At 42.0% G+C, this 17,809-nt stretch overlaps 1 long non-coding RNA gene across 1 annotated transcript; it reads left to right on the top strand.

Moving 5' to 3' along the window:
• The first annotated feature begins 822 nt into the window (after nt 1-822).
• Nucleotides 823-9,619, top strand: LOC135405131 (uncharacterized). Its single transcript, XR_010425750.1, has 4 exons — nt 823-886; nt 1,949-2,039; nt 4,619-4,685; nt 9,492-9,619. It is a non-coding gene; the product is annotated as an uncharacterized LOC135405131 (long non-coding RNA).
• The last annotated feature ends 8,190 nt before the right edge of the window (nt 9,620-17,809 follow it).

The raw sequence follows: 17,809 nt of genomic DNA, 5'->3' as shown, positions 1-17,809 counted from the left end.
TTCTTTTGTGGATGTATGCATGTGGAAGTGGTTTGATTTTAAGGGCAAGCACACAAATTGAGGGGAATGCATACAGGGAGCAGCTGAGGTCACTTGGCTTGTTCAACCTGGAGAAGAGGAGACTGAGGGCAGACCTCATTGCAGTCTTGAACATCCTCACAAGGGGAAGTGGAGGGGCAGGTACCAATCTTTTCACTCTGGTGACCAGTGATAGGACCCGAGGGAATGGCATGAAGCTATGTTGGGGGGGAGTTAGGTTGGATATTAGGAAAAGGTTCTTCACCCAGAGGGCGGTCAGGCACTGGAACAGACTCCCTAGTGAAGTGGTCATAGCACCAAGCCTGTCTGAGTTGAAGAAGTGTTTGGACAATACTCTCAGGCACATGGTGTGATTCTTGGGGCTGTCCTGTGCAGGGCCAGGAGTTTGACTTAGACGATCCCCGTGGATCCCTTCCAACTCAGGATATTCTGATTCTATGATTCTTAGTTGCTGGCTGTTAGCCTAAAATACTTGTAACAATTAACTAGCATTTTTTTTTCATAAATAGGAGCAGCATGTGACCATTATTATTTTCTTTACATAGCAGCAATGAAAATTTGAGGAATTAGTAGAAAAAAGATATAACCTATTTAAGCAAGATCTACTGAAAGAAGATTTCAGTGCAGCAGTCACCCACTGGGAATATTGATCCAATCTATGTAAATGTGTATTTTATCACCATTCTGACTTTACACACAAGATTATCCTTTAAAAAATATTATAAGTACTTATGGGCTGAGGAGTGTCTTAAAGAGCTCTAATGTAATGTAATTCTTTTCTTTCAGGGAATATGGAACTATTGATGATGTAGATATTGATCTGCATATTGATGTTAGCTTTCTTGATGTAAGTAATCTAATCACAGGGTTAAATAATGAACATTAATACCCGTTTAATTCTGCTATACATCAGACTAGACAACCACTGAGACTTTGCTTTTTCAGAGACTTGATCTTCACAAGTGACTGTCACATTATTGTTTGCTACTCAGTGGAAAGGTTTCTTTCTTTTTCCTTTTATGATCACATTGTTAAAATGTTTCGTAGGCTTTTATTTACTGCATATGTATTTTCTTCCAAATATGCTTTGTGAATGGTGTTTTAACTGATATAAATGAAATTATTTTTTTTTTTTGCTATCCTAGACATTAGTTAGGTGAAAACACTTCACAAAGTCCTGGAGGGAGGAAGACCTTGGCTGAAGCTTTCCTATGTGCTTCTCAGCATCTGCAGCTGATTAGGGAGAGGCTTCAGTGACAAAGGAGACAGCACAGTAGCACTGTGCTGTCGACTAGCAGCATGGCTCCTATAACAGTTATGCTGTCAGTAACTCCACATTTCCTCACCTCATCTGTGCAGTAACTTCCTGTCCTCTAGATGTAGAATGAAAATTAGTGCTTTTAGAGGCATCATTAGCTTTTGCACAGATACGTCATTTTCTCAGGTCAGCACAGCACATACGTTCTCAAGCTCTTCTAAAATTTAAGAAAATCTGATCATACCTTGAATTATTGTAATCAGTCTTAAGAAGGAGCAAACATTTCCTTTGTCCTGTGTCATGGCATGAGTTTCCTTTCCATCTTTATTTGCTTCTTTGCTTCTCAGCTTTGAAGCAGTATCTCTTGATTGATGGTAATGTCTGCCTGCATTGCAGATGTAGTGTTGTATAGAAACCTGTGTTCAGTTTAAGTGAGCATACTCAAGAACTGGAAGCAGTCTAACAATGCTTTTAGAGACATTAGCAGGCAATAGTTTGTCCTATGTCTCAAGTTTAGAGTTGGAGTAGATATTCCATGACTGGCTAAATAGATGGATAGTGTTTATAACAACCCTAAGGTAGACTGACAAAATGCAACAGTTCCTCATGATAGATAATGGTGTCTGTTGTTTTCTTTTTATCTTGAACTAGGAAGAGATTGCTGTGGCTTGGGATGTAATTCGCACAGAGCCTATAATAGTGCGATTGCACTGTTCACTTACACAGTACTTAAATGGTCCAGGTTAGTCACCGATGTATTCTTCATGTGACTGTATGGTGTCTCGATCTAAGCCATGTACTAGGTGATAGATGCTCTGCCAAATCTTTGACCCTGCATGCACTTAAATCTACCACTGAGAGCAGTCCTACTAGTTTGAAATTATACTTACATATATTTGCATGGCTAGGCCCTCAATAATGATGTGGACATTAGTTTAAACTTTCATAGGTTGAGTTTTGGAACTTCTTTTCTTGATATCCTTTGAAATGCAGCTGCTTCCCCTAGGAACTAGGGGTTAAGGAATAAAGATCAACATTTTCTTATATGTGATTTCTAGATTTTGGAAATCAGGGATCATCTTCATAGATGCAGATATCACCAATAAGGTATACATACACAGATCTGTGCAGGACATATGCCCTTTTTCATGCACCTTTGAAGAATCAGGCCATGGTAATTATCGTGCCAGCTTCTGATTTCTGTGTGACTGTGGGTACTCTGGGGATCTTTAAATTTGAATGAGAATTTTAAATGTTGACATCCTACTCTCTGGTTGTTATGTGAGTAAAGCTTTCTCATGAGAGCAAAAATGGTCAGACTCATGAAGAATCAACTGAGATTAAAGATTTGGAAACATTCATATGCAAGAGTCAACTCCAGATATATTTTTACAATGGAAAGTCAGAACTAAGTGTGTCATTTGAAACATAACTTGCTCAGTTTTGGAGGCTTCCAGTGCAAGCTGTCAATGCAGGCTTGTATCTGTGGGAGAATTCTGCCTCTGGAAAATCAATAGATATTTCCAATCATAATATATTTAGCAAAATCTGTCTCAATGAGCTATTTTTATAGGATATGTTGTCTGTCGATTCTAACTAAAAGCCATGTTCTGTTCATTCAAATAAGCATTTCATTACATCAGTAATTTTTTTTTTTGCTTGACTTTGGTCTTTTTGTATTTGATTGATGCAATCTTTTTTGTAAATATGCAGATCTTAGAATATGTATTTGCCATAACAGGTAGCAATGTTAGTATTCAGAATATTTCTATCAAAATGTAATGTAAAAAATAAAAAAGTGCAGCAAATAGGAGAGAGTGAAGCACAAAGAGCAGCATGCAGTATGAAATGATTTAGTGAAATTAGAAGTAACAAGATATCTTCTGCACCATTAACAAGGTTAAAACAGGAAGCTTAGTTCCCTGTCCTGAAGCTGACTGATTGTAGGAGTGCCTGAGTACCAAGAAAGGCAAGATCAGGGCCAGAGGCAAGTGCTTCACTGCTACTGGTTTTATGAGCTCAACTGCTGTTGCAGCCGTGTTTATTTATTTACCAGAGGACAATGAGATCCAACATCTTTTGTGTTAACAAAACTCTTTGTGTATTCCTCTTCCCCCTTAATTATGTTGTTTTGAGATTATTGGACCATAATTTTATGCTACATATTTTTCTACTATAGTACTTTCTTTTCATTGATAGAAGAAACAGAAATGCAGTATACTCCAAAACACGAGAGGTATACCTACGGCATTGTAGCTGTTTAATATCCTGATTTCAGATGGTTATTCTTCTAATTAATGTCTTATTATTGTACCTGTGAGCAGTTTCTCCCATGTGCCTTAAAAACCTGTCTTACATTAGGATGAATCAGCCTTTGGAGGTACTGTCCTGTGTCCTCTGGTTGTAGAGTTTAGACAACAATTGTAATCTAGATATCAAATTTTAATATTGCCGATCTAGGCATGATGATTGATACTGAAAATATTCTCCCCCGCCACGTGTCCTAAATTTGACAATCTAAAGACGTTGCTACCTCTAATCAAAATATTTGTCCCTTTTGAAAAATTCATCATTTTGTCATTATTATATTTGAAAAATAAGATTAAAGGAAAGGTATCTATGGTGCTTTGAACTAAGTGAAATTGAATAGTCAGGTTATATATATATCTTGCATTTTATTTTAAAAATTAATTTATTAATGGGAAAATAAAGGATAAACTTTGATATTCTGAATAAAATCTGGTTTTCTCAGTGATTAGAACAATATAGATTTCAAAATACTGATTTTCCTTTTTTAATTAAATTTGAATCTGCCCCAGATTTTTGTTTTCATTCCTTTTTCTTTTACTATAGTCATTACTTCCTTATTTAATACAAAGTCTATTCATGCTTGTAATATGTGTTGGCTGTTGTCCTGTCTCGAGGACCTGAGAGTCTCTCAAAAAGTACTGGAATCCACATGCCCCTTCTATCTAGTAAATGCTATTAAAGGATTTTAGTAATACCAGGAGCTGACTTCCAGCCTTCACCTCTTACACTTTATGGATATACCAACATTAGGACAGGTCTTGAGGAAAATTCAAGGTAATCCTTGACCACTGGAATTCATACATCAGGCACTTAGATGATGATTACAAATCATGTATTCATTTGTTCATAGACTAAGATGACATGTCTGCTTTCACTATTTGTTCAATGGCATTGCCTATGGTAAAGGTCCAGATAGAATATTGTGGGAATATTTTAATATGACTTGTATGGTCATGAGTTCTTGATTATTGTTTTAAGTTTGTATATCAACGATATATCCTTTTTCTGTAGTGCCAACTGTGGATGTATTTCAGATCTCTACTAAGGAAAGATTTGGGCTGGGACATCAGCTAAAAAAGTAAGTCTGGAAAAGTGTTTAAAGTGTTTTAAGTAAATATTGCACTTTTTAGTTTCCAAGACCATGTCAAGTGCAATAAAATTCACAGGTTGTCAGGTTAGTGGGATCAAAGTGTTTTGAACTTGTTTTTCTTTAAATGAAAAAATAAAAGGTTTTGCTTTTTTAAGTTTAGTTTTGACAGTTAGAATCATAGAATCATTAAGGTTGGAAAAGACCTCCAAGATCATTGAGTCCAACCATTAACCCAGTATGGCAAATATGGGTGCTGAAGAAATGAAGCTGCACACACACCATGATTCAGTTTTCAGGATTCTCCACAGAGCTTTCTCTGCATTCCCCTTTTATTAGGGTTCTTTTGGTAAACAGCACCTGGTGTTGTCATTCAGTTAACTAGAATTCCCAGGACTTTTTGAAAACTCAGTGTTTTGATTCACACACTCCTCAGCTCCAAGGCCGAAACACTCCCTTTTGATTCTAATTAACTGAATGCAGGTGCATCTGACTCAGTTTGTTCCCACAACCCAGCACCACCGTGTTCACCACTAAACCATTTTCCCAAGTGCCATATCCACATGCCTTTTGAACACTTCCAGGGATAGTGATTCCACCACTTCCCTGGGCAGCCTGTTCCAATGCTTTACAACCCTTTCAGTGAAGAAATTTTTCCTAATATCTAACCTGAACCTTCCCTGGTGCAACTTGAGGCCATCTCCTCTCATCCTGCCACTTGTTAATCCCTTTTCAGGGAGTTGTAGAGAGTGATAAGGTCTCCCCTGAGCCTCCTTTTCTCCAGACTGAACAACCCCAGCTCCCTTAGCTGCTCCTCATGACTTACGCTCTAGACCTTTCCCCAGCTCTGTTGTCCTTCTCCAGACCTGCTCCAGCACCTCAAAGTCCTTCCTGAATTCAGGAGCCCAAAACTGAACACAGTACTTGAGATGCAGCATCACCAGTACCAAGTACAGAAGGACAATCACTTCCCCAGTCCTGCTGGCCACACTATTTCTGATCCAAGCCAGGATGCCATTGGCCTTCTTGTCCACCTGGGCACATGCTGGCTCGTGTTCAGCTGCTATTGACCAACACCTCCAGGTCCTTTTCCAATGGGCCACTTTCCAGCCACTCTGCCCCAAGCCTGTAGCACTGCATGGGGTTGTTAGTCACCCAAGTTCAAGACTTGGCACTTGGCCTTGTTGAACCTCATACAATTGGCCACAGCCCATCTATCCAGCCTATCCAGATCCCTCTGCAGAGCCTTTCTAATCACAAGAAAATACCCACTCCCCCCCAACTTGGTGTCGACTGCAACTTGCTGAGGGTGCACTTGATCCCCTCATCCAGATCATCAATAAAGATATTAAACTGAACCGCCCCCACTACTGAGCCCTGGGGAACCCCACTAGTGATCAGCTGCCATCTGGTTTTAACATTCCCCACCACTGTCTGGGCCCAACCATCCAGCCAGTTTTTTGCCCAGCAAAGAGTAAACCCATCCAAGACATGAGCAGTCAGTTTCTCCAGGAGAATGCTGTGGGAAATGGTGTCAAAGGCTTTATTGAAGTCCAGGTAGACACATCCACAGCTTTTCCCTCATCCACTGGGTGGGTCACCTTGTCATAGAAGAACAGATCAGTCAAGCAGGACCTGCCTTTCATAAGCCCATAGTGGTTGGGCACGATCCCCTGGTTGTCCTGTATGTGCCATGTGATAGTACTCATGATCTGCTCCATGACCTTCCCCAGGACTGAGGTCAGGCTGACAGGCCTGTAGTTCTCCGGATCCTCCTGATGCCTAAAATGGAAGAAAAAATTTCTCCAAAGAATATTAGTATAGATAAGATAGAGAGCAGTTCTTTAATGAAGGCCTTCAAGTGTACACAGTACATAGGCACACACACGTGTCCAGGGGTTTTACAATTTTATAGTACTAATCCATCCAATCCAAGAACTATCTGCTCCCAGATCCTCCCCAGATCTGCCCCCCGGCACTCCTCCCCAGAATTGAGTTGGAGGTCTCAAGACCCCTTTCTTCCTCATCTTCCTCCTCCTCACAGCATGCATTGTCTTTGGAGCTCTTCCAAGCTCTTCCTGGGCCTTCAAGGTTGCTTTGGCTATAATGACATCTTATTATTCCGGTCCAGGTGCATATGTCCTAAACAAAAAGTGCTTGCTAGAGTCTTTTCCCTTAAGAAGAACATTAAAAAAACCTGAAGAATTTAGAAAATTTGATATGAATCATGAGAACTGGGTTTGGTAACTGTCAACTGCTATTTAAAGTGTGAGAAACTTTACAGTCATACAAATGCTACAAATCTTAAAATTTCTAAGGCATCACTCCTTCCGACCCTTCTTGTAGATGGGTAGCATATTTGCCAAGTTCCAGTTTCCTGGGATCTCCCTGGCTGACCAGGACTGCTGGTAAAGTGATTGAAAGTGGCTTGGTGAGCTCTTCTACCAACTCCTTCAGTACTTTTGGGTGGATCCCATCTGGCACCATGGACTTGTGTGGGTCTAAGTGGCATAGCAGGTCTCTAACCATTTCATCCTGTATTATGGAGACTTCATTCTGCTCCCCATTTCTGTCTTCCAGCTCAAGGAGCTGGTTACCTTGATGACAACTTGTCTTGCTATTAAAGACTGAGGCAAAGAAGGCATTAAGTACCTCAACTTTTTCCTCATCACTATATTTTTTGTCACTATCTTTGACCCCACATCCAACAAAGGATGGAGATACTCCTTGGCCCTCCTGAAAAAACATTTTTTGTTGTCTTTTATGGCAGTGGCCATATAAGTTCTAGCTGAGTTTGGCCCTTCTAATTTTCTCCCTGCATAAGCTCACGACATCCTTGTAGTCTTCCCAAGTTGCCTGCCCCTTCTTCCAAAAGGTGAAACACTCTTTTTCCCCCTGAGTTCCAGCCAAAGCTCTCTATTCAGCCAGGCTGGTCTTCCCCTCTGGCTAGTCTTTTGGCACATGGGGACAGTCTCCTCCTGTGCCTTTAAGATTTCCTTCTTAAAGCAGGTCCAGCTCCTCTGCCCTTCAGGACTGCCTTCCAAGGAACTCTCTCAAGCAGTTTCCTAAACAGGCCAAAGTCTGCCCTCTGAAAGTCTGAGGTAGCACTTCTGCTGACCCCCCTCCTTACTTCTCTGAGAACAGAAAACTCTATAATTTTGTGTTCACTGTACCCAAGACGGCTCTGACCATCACATCACACCAGTCCTTCTCTGTTCACAAACAGCAGCTCCAGTAGGACACCTCTCCTGGTAGGCTCACTCACCAGCTGTGTCAGGAAGTTCTCTTCTACACACTCCAGGAAACTCCTAGATTTCTCCCTCTCTGCTGTTTCGCATTTCCAGCAGACATCTGGTAATTTGAAGTCCCCCTCGAGAACAAGGGCCAGAGATCATGAGACTTCTCCCAGCTGCTTATAGAATATTTCATCTGCCTCTTCATTCTGGTTGGGTGGTCTATAACAGACTTCCACCAGGATATCTGCTCTGTTGGCCTTCCCCCTGATTCTTACCCATAAGCACTCAATACTATCACCATCATTAAGCTCTTGACAATCAAGACAGTCCCTAACACACAACTCCACCACCTCTCCTTTTTTGCCTCTCCCTTCTGAAGAGTTTATAGCCATCCATTGCAGCACTGCTGTTGTGTGACTTGTCCCACCATGTCTCTGTGCTGACAACTATGTCATAGTTTTCCTGCTGCACCATGGCTTCCAGTTCCTCCTGTTTGTTGCCATGCTGCATGCATTGGTGTAAACGTACTTCAGTTGGGATAGCAACCCCACTGCCTTTTCAGGGGGAGAAGCTCCAGTTCCTCAGTGAACCTTCTCAGGCACTTCAGCAGTTTCTAGCACATCAATTCTTGCATCCTTGCTGTTGCATGGATCCTCATCTCCTACCTCTACCAAGACAGCAGATTGAAGGACCTAGCTAGCATGGTGTCTCTCAAACAGTGGTGTGCCGCCCCCAGGCATATCTCCAGCAATCCTGATTTTATCCCCTTCCCTGTTTAAATATAGTTCAAAGCTCTCTCAATGAGACCTTTTAACTCCTGTGCAAGGATCCTTTTGGAGAGAACTTGATTTGTGCTGCCTGGCAGGTTTTTTTGTCACTTTATTGTCTTTTAGGAACTAAGCTACAAAAGTAAAAAAAAGACTGTCAGTAGGAGTGTTCAATTTAATGTTTTTGCTTTGTGAAGTCTGGAGCAATAATCTTTTTTTTAGCATAATTCATACCCTAAGGGGACTATGCTTTCATGGTGGCCTCTAAGATGTACCACAGTAATTTGGTCATCCAAGTTTTGAGGACAAGAGGGAAGAATGGTTGAAAAAATTAGCAGTTTCATCTGTTCATGGTACAATTCAATTTAATAACGTTGCTGAGTCATCTTTTCACATATGCTTGTGTATGTGTGACAAGAATATAGAGTTTAATATCTGACCCTTACAACAGTAAGAATCCCTTAAGAAAAAAATGTCTTTTGCTGTTTGGTGTTTAAAGAAATTCAGTGCAGCATTTTTGTAATCATACAAATGAAGTAATGTTATTAAAATATCTTGTTGTTTACACACACTGTATTCTCAATAAGAATTCCATGTGAATTAGTTCTATGTGGAAAACCCCCCACATTCTTGAGGAGCTGAAACACCCAATCATCAGTCCATATGTGTGACAGAGAAATTCTATCTGAGGTCATTGCATCATGTGACCTATGTAGTGAACTGTGACCCTAGTATTAAAGTGAGTATGTCTTGGCTGGAATAAGAAAATCTTTTTTTCTTTCTTTATTTTGCAGAATCATGCAGACATTTGTTACACAACAGTGGAAGAACAGCAAAGAAAAATCTAATTGTACACACAATAAGAAGGAGTCTGACAAAAAGGTGAAATCCCCTCTGCACATCTTTTCTACATTGCGCAGGTAATAGCAAGGAAACTGAGCTGTTACCAACATATCCTGTTAAAAATCCACAGCAAACTTTGCAAGGTGAAGTGTTGACTTTTCTCCACAGAGAAGTGCTCTGTTTCAATCATACCTTGTGGATTTCCAGTCCTTGCCTTGCATGGCATCAAAAGTGAATTAGGTACTATTGCAACTTCTGAGACTATTTGAAGGCAGAGTATTTCAGTGCCCTGTTCTCTCAAACAGCCATGACTAACCTAGAATTGGCAATAATTCATTTTTTATTACTCAATTTCTTTGTATTTTTATCTTTACTAGATAGGTAGCATTTGACTGTTACTTGAATAGCAAAAATATACACATAATATATGTATAAATATTTATATATAAATATTTTTGTGGTTGTCTAGATGCTTTTTTCCACAACTGTGTATATTTTTAATGTTTCTAAGGTAGAATGGTCATTAATGACTGTGCACCCACCCCTCTCCATTGTTTGAATACATGAATCACAGAATGGGTCAGGTTGGAAGGGACCACAGTGGGTAATCTGGTCCAACCTCCCTGCTCAAGCAGGGTCATCCCAGAGCACATGGCACAGGATTGTGTCCAGACAGTTCTGGAATATCACCAGTGAGGGAGACTCCACACCCTCTCTGGGCAATCTGTTCCAATGTGTGGTCACCAGCACAGGAAAGAAGTTCTTCCTCATGTTCAGGTGGAATTGTGAGAAATATCTCTAATTAAAATTTCAGAGACGGCCAAATAAAGTGAAACAAAGAACTTTATTAACAGCACGCTGGGTGCATTGGACTCATGACCAGGTCTGAGCACACCCCGAATGGGAGGGACGAGCCTTTTTAAGACCCTTTGATTTACATAACCACTCCCTTGCTCCTCCCATGCCAAGCCTCGCTCTTTTCTTCCTTAAAAGGTGATATAGTCTTCTTGCAGTCCATTGGTTGTTTTAACCAACCTATCAAGTTGTTTCCCTGCCCCCGGCCGCATGGTCCTTTGGCAGTGAGCCCAGACTGGTCTTACTGCCTTACATACTTTCCGGCCCACCTTCTTACTGTAACTGTAAGTAACAGTAACTGTAAGCAACCCTGTAAGCAGAACAGTAAGCAACCCACCAGTCCTCGACCACAAGATGGCTCCCCAACTCCCCAAATAAAATGACCTCCAGGTATCTCAGCACGAGGCAACCATGGGAACCCCTGCTTGTAATAAAACTGTCTTATTAATTTCCTACAATTCTCCCCTTTTTCTTTTTCTTCATGGTTTTATTACAAGCTAAACATTAGATGTTTCCATTGTCCTTCCGAGATCGTTCCCATTTAGTTAGCATCTTTAGTGCTTCGGTCTTATTCTTTACTTGCTCGGAGCCGGGGCATAGGACCATGATCCTCCGCGTCTCAGGGTTTCTAAGTGTAGCGTCTTTCAGATCCATCAGTATGGTGGTCAGGTGCATTCCTTGAACTACACTAAGGATTAATCTTATAAGATATGGAATTAAACAGGGTAGAAATAACAATCCAGCAAAGGTTTGAAATGAAGGAAGCCTAGCCATTTCCACCACCTTTTCCTGAATAAATTACTCCACTACCCCTCATTTAGTATCGATTTCCATTTTTGTATTGGTACATGGGCTATTTTTCAGATATTGGTGGCTATATTTGTTATTGCTTCTCCATTGTCATCTATTTGCAAACAATAGTCTGAAGTATTAAACTTACCACACACCCCTCCTTCCTCTGCCAAGAGGTAGTCTAGCGCCAGCCGGTTCTGGTATATGGCTGCTCTACTCTGGGTTTGCTGGTGGGCCAGTAACTCCAAGTCCTGTGCAGTTTGATTAGTAATTATCTCAACTACTGTTTGCAATCGTATTATCTGGTTAAGCATGTGAATAGGAGTTTGATAACCCCAGCTTCCATCGTATGCCCATGTGGCTGGGCCTTATGTTTCTATAATTCTTTGAGGAAGCCATTTATCTTTCCCCCATCTCTGAGTTCTTCCAATTGTCCTTTTTTCCCATTTTAAATCTTCATACAGCAGAACCCCCAGTTCATTTTCCTTCTCTAAAGGTAACAAGAAAAACCCAGGTTGTGTTAACCCCAGAGTACAGCATCCTGTCCATTTTCCTGGGAGGAGAGTGTGTGCTCTTTTTCCACATATCCAGAAAAGCTCATTCGGTGCCTTCCAAAATTTTTGGAGATATTATCTATGTTTTTCCAGAACTTCGAAATTTCCCTTATCCCTGAGAAAGGGTTCATTTTTGTACCTTTGCATTTGTACAATTTCCAATTTTCTATCCATCTACAGTCAGAAGTGTTTTTGCCTGTCCAGTAAGTCCTGGGAGCTCGGGGGACATATTTACTAGAAACTGAATTTGTACTTAAGATTCTTTTACAGGGGGTATTTCCAACTGATTGTGAAAAAGGGGTTCCTATTTTTTGCAAATAATCTATCCCAATTGTTGTAAAACTCAATACTCATCCTTCTGGTTGACTTATCTTGCTGTTGGTAAAGGTATAATTCCATTTAAGTATTTCTTTCGCACCTAGGGCAGTACCTTTCCAAGGCCACTTTTCGGTCATTAGGGGTCCTCCACAAACCCAGCAATGAGTAAGGTTGAACTCAACTGCTATTTTTTCTGCTAGATTAATAAATAAATTTTGTCCTACTGAAGGGAATTCCAAGTATTTGATTAATTTTTGCTTTAGGTCAAGATATAAATTGTTCAGCAATGATAGTGGTGTTTTATTTTGCTGTACTTTCTGTTTTACATTGGTAATGATTTCTTCTTTTGCTAAATCCTGACCCCCTTCCTCAGACGAAATATCCCAACAAATCCATTCCTCATCCTCTGGACAGTCTGATCCTAGTCTGGTTCCTATCGATCTCAAATTTATCACCACCCAGTACCACTTATAGCCCTTCACAAAAGTTTTTTGTTCGTCTTTATCATTACATGCCTTGTTCACGTATTTGTGTGCCCTAAAGGTCTGTATTACACTTTCTTTGTAATAAGCATTGTGATAACATTTTGGACAGCTGCTTTCAACAGTAATAATCACCAGCTGTAACACTATTATAGTAAGCAGAGGTCCAGCATGACATGTGCCTCCACTCCCCATGCCTATTGGTTTGCAGCCAACAGCAGGGTAAAAGATCTTCTTTGTGGCAGGTACAGAGGCCAAACCAGTTTTGCCCTCTATTATATTTTCTTCAGTGACATCAAGGACCCAGTCAGTGTACTAAAAGCTGGTAAAAGCTATTATATTCATCCAACGGTAATACATGATTCACAATGCTTTGTATAAAGAGGTAATGTATCCCCAGTTAGAATCATAGAATCATAGAATCGATTGGGTTGGAAAAGACCTCCGAGATCATCGAGTCCAACCCTTGGTCCAAATCCAGTCCATTTACTAGATCATGGCACTCAGTGCCACGTCCAATCTGCGTTTAAAAATCTCCAGGGATGGTGAATCCACCACCTCTCTGGGCAGCCCATTCCAATGCCTGATTACTCTCTCTGTAAAGAATTTTCTCCTGATATCCAACTTAAATTTCCCCTGGCGGAGCTTAAGCCCGTGCCCCCTTGTCCTATTGCTGAGTGCCTGAGAGAAGAGACCAACCCCCACCTGGCTAGAACTTCCTTTCAGGTAGTTATAGACGGTGATGAGGTCACCTCTGAGCCTCCTCTTCTCCAGGCTAAACAACCCCAGCTCCCTCAGCCTCTCCCCATAGGACTTATGCTCCAGTCCCTTCACCAGCCTTGTTGCTCTTCTCTGGACCCGCTCCAGCACCTCAATATCCTTTCTGAACTGAGGGGCCCAGAACTGAACACAATACTCAAGGTGTGGCCTCACCAACGCAGAGTACAGGGGAAGGATCACTTCCCTGGTCCTGCTGGCCACGCTATTTTTGATACAGGACAAACTACACCTTAATCTAACTGTAAGACATAAGTCCATCTCCTGTGTTTGTATCTTGCCCTTACAACTCAGCTTGTATCTATTTTACCGATTTTCTCACTGGCGTCACTTCTCATGAACCAGAGATCCTGCTTTGTTCCACAGCAAGATGTCTTTCTGAAATGCTTCTCCTTCTCGAATTCTGCAAGAGATTTACTTTCGAGTTATTTTTATCTTGGGAAATTCTCCTTGGCATTCCCATTTAGGGACAGCAGGAGTAGGCATTACTGGTCTTTTGACTCTTGCACTGAGTCCACCCTTTCTCCATTGTTCTTACTGCTGTCTCGATAGTTAATATTACCTGGTAAGGTCCCTCCCACTCTCGTTTTAGTGATTTCTCCTTCTAAATCTTTATTAGAACCCAGTTCCCTGCAGAAATATTACGTGTTTTCATTTTCAGTTTCACAGTTTGAGGCAATAGTCCTCATTGCCTTAGATCTTTTAGTCTTTTTGCTATCACTGTAATATATTCTTTGAGGTGCTTATCACCCACTTTCAGAGTGGGGGTCTTACTACTATTTTTATAACATGCGGGATGTATGGTCAGTCTTCGCGAGCGAAGATTTGGGAAAGGTCTTTACCCTTCGAGCCTGCGCAATGGATTTTTTAGGTGAGACACAGTGTGCACTGAACTGAACCCACCCTTTAATCCTAGGGTTCATCTGCCAGGGCCGAGCAAGCTTGGACAGTGGCAGTGAGGTCCTCAGGACGTAGGTTTGTTTAGAGTGACCTTCTCTTAGATGGATGGCCTTACATGGCTGACGAGCTCCATCTGCCTGGGGGAGTTTCCCTGACCGGGAATCAAACCCAGGCTGCAGCGGTGAGAGTGCTGCATCCTAACCACTAGACCACCAGGGGGCCCATAACATGCAGGATAAGGTAGCCCACATAACATTTTGTATGGAGATAAATTCAAGTCTCTTCTGGGAGCTGTTCTGATTCGAAAAAAAGGGCCAGAGGCAAGCATTTAGTTCAGGGAAGTCCCGTTTCCAATGTTAATTTAGTGACTGTTCACTTCAAGGTCTGATTCATACGTTTCACCCTTCCTGAACTCTGTGGATGCCATGGAGTGTGATACTGCCAATTTATCCGTAAGGCTTCACATATCAGTCTTAAAAGTTTTGAGATGAACTGTGGTCCCCGATCAGAGTCGATGGTTTCAGGCACCCTGAACCTAGGGATTATTTGTTCCAATAATACTTTAAGTGCACTTTGTGCAGTAGCTCTTAAGACTGGGAGTGCCTCTACCCAGTGAGTGAGGTGATCTACAATTACAAGGAGATATTTCTATCTCTGCACTAGAGGTAATTCTGTGAAATCTACTTGAATTTTCTGGAAAGGTTGGCTGGTAAGTTCTCGTCCCCCAGAGGGACGGGCTCTTTGCACCTTCTTATTAACCTTTTGACAAATCCAACATTGATCTGTTATTTGTTTTGTGATGGTATATATTCCCAAATAACCATAAGTCCTTAAGAATGTCTCTGCTGGAGCCTGGGCTCCCCAATGAGTGCTGCTATGCAACTCTTTTAATAGTTCTCGTGCAATTGCTTTGGATAACATTTGTCTCCCATCCAGAAGGAGTTATTTTCTTTCCTCATTCTTTTGGGGTCCTATTTCAATTAACCTCTGTTCTTCCTTTTCAGTGAATATTGGTTATGAAATTTCTTTCAACACTGGCATTAAAGCCATTATTCTAACCTCAGGTATGTCATGACTCAAGGCTGCTTCTCGAGCTGTCTGATTGGCTAATCTGTTTCCCTGACAGATTACATCCTTCCCTTTCTGGTGTCCTCTTACATGTACAACCGCAACCTCTTGAGGTCACTGAATTTCCTTCAGCAACATTTCCGGAAGTTTGTAATCGCTCAAATTCTTCCCCTGAGATGTCATCATCCCTCTTTCATACCAGATTTTTCCAAAGACATGCACTACTCCCCAGGCATAGCTCGAGTCAGTGTAGATGGTCCCTATTCCTTCCCCCACTATCCGTAATGCACTAATCACAGCATATATTTCACATGCTTGAGCTGATCAGTCACTCAGAAGGACTCCTGATTCTACTACAGTGAACCCTTCCTTATCCACCACTGCGTAACCACCACTCTTGAGGAACTGTCAGTGAATAGATGCATTCCTCCTTTTATTGGACTATCCATTAAATCTTCTCTGACCTTCGTTTGGTAATTTATGATGTCTAAGCAGTTGTGCTCAACCTGATATCCTACTTCTTTTTGTCCATATAGAAACTGGGAAGGATCTACATGCAAATTGATAGTTAGGGTGAGGTCATCTCTTTCCATCAATATAGTCTCATATTTTAAAATCCAGGAGTCTGTCATCCATCTTCCTGACCTCTGGGTTAAAATTGTTCTCACTGCATGTGGGGTGCACACACTGATTTTTGCTCCAAAAGTCCGTTTCCTAGTCTCTTCTACCAGTATTGCTGTGGCTGCTACTGCCTGCACACAGGTTGGCCATCCCCTGATCACTGGGTCTAAGAGCTTTGATAGGAAGGCTACTGGCTTTCTGATCTCTCCCCACTCCTGGGTCACTACTCCTTTTGCTATACCTTCTGAAGTATTCATGTAAAGATCGAAAGGTTTTTTTAGATCCGGTAATGACAATACTGGAGCTTGAATCAAAATTTCTTTTAGTTCCTCAAATTTTTCTTGTTCTGAGGAATACTCTGCCCAATTATCTCTCTTGGAAGCACTATCCTGTAATTTCTCATACAAAAATTTGGTTCTGCTACTATAATCTGGGATAATCCTTTTCTTCCTTCTAGGGAGGTGGGGTACTGCCTAATCCAAATAGGAACTTCCATATATAGTTTTACTGAAAAAGGTTCTATTTTTAGTCTCCCCCATTCCCATTTTCAGCCCATACCTGCGAATTTATATCTAAACACTCAATACAAAAAGTTTAAGTTCTCTTCCCTGAGGTATTAGTCCTATCCCTAATGGCCCCATTAAATCTCTTTCTAACAAGTTTGTCCCAGCCTGGGGCATTATTAATAAATCCCTTTTCAATGTCTTCTCATTCCCTCATATCAATACTGAGGGTGCCACAAAAACTTTAAATTTCTCCCCCTTAGCTCCCATTGCAATAACTTTCTGATCAGATACTTCTACTCCCAAGGGGGGCTGAGTTACCCCTATTTTATCCTTTCCCTTCTCCCTTCCCCCCTCTTCCCTTCGACAAATAAATACCATATCACATTATACACACGATTGCAACTATCTCTACCATGACATATAGTATTTACAATGGACCAGATCTCTTCTCCCCTCCAAATAAAAGTCCAGGAGGGAAAGAAGGACAGATCCCTTCCAGTCCTTAAGCAGCAGGATCTTCTAATGCAGCAGGTTCTGTCTGTCTTCTCCACATGCAGCAGCTGATAGCTGGCTTTCTGCCAGCACCCACAAGGGAGGTATCCAAGCCTCTCTCTTGGCCCCATCGCCTCCAACCGAGGGGTCTTCCGTGGACTTCGTAACCCCAGACAAGGTCGTATCACCACGTCATATCACGAAGACACAGGGGGTTCTTCGTGACGGTCTGGTATCACCAGGAGACTCAGCTCCTTGCTTGCAGGGCCTCTGTGCCCTGTCTCTCAGGCTGCCACCGTGGCAGCAGTGCGAGGGGGGGGGAGCCAAGGTCAGCTCCCCCCGCATTCCATCTGGCCGTCCCGGTCCAGCTCCCGGGACGGCTTTTGAGCTTCTCAGCTCCTCTCTCTCTCCGGTGCTGCTGTATTCCAAGGCTCCTCTAAAATAGGAGTCCATCTACTCCTCCTTTCTCGGAGGTCTCAAAGGAGTTTGAGGGGCTGGTACAGTCTTACCCCAAACTCTGTCTCTCAGCTGCTGGCTCTCTTTCTCCTCCCTTTCCAGGAGTCTTCTCTCCGGTGCTGCATGTTGTTTTCTGCTGCTCCTTCAGTTCAGGTCTTATCTTCTGGCTCTCTGCCACCTTCTCCGGTCAGTCCCGGCTGCTGTACTGCGCCCATGGAGAAAACATCTCCCAGCATAACTACAGGCACCTAGCCCAGCTTTATGCTGTTCCAGGTCCCTGCAGCCCCCAGCCAGGGGCTGGGAGGGCCCAGAGGGCCCAAGGGGCTTAGAGCCCCTTCCTCGTGGCTCACAACATGGCCACCTCTCCTCAACAACCAAAAACTACAACTCATCTCTTCCGTTCTGGTGATATGTTTACATTTTTGCAGGAGCGCCCATTGGACAGAAT

Source organism: Pseudopipra pipra, chromosome W (assembly GCF_036250125.1).
Source record: "Pseudopipra pipra isolate bDixPip1 chromosome W, bDixPip1.hap1, whole genome shotgun sequence".
NCBI classification, from domain to species: Eukaryota; Metazoa; Chordata; class Aves; order Passeriformes; family Pipridae; genus Pseudopipra; species Pseudopipra pipra.
Note: the sequence above shows the minus strand (reverse complement) of the source record. Positions and strands in the feature narration are given on the sequence as shown.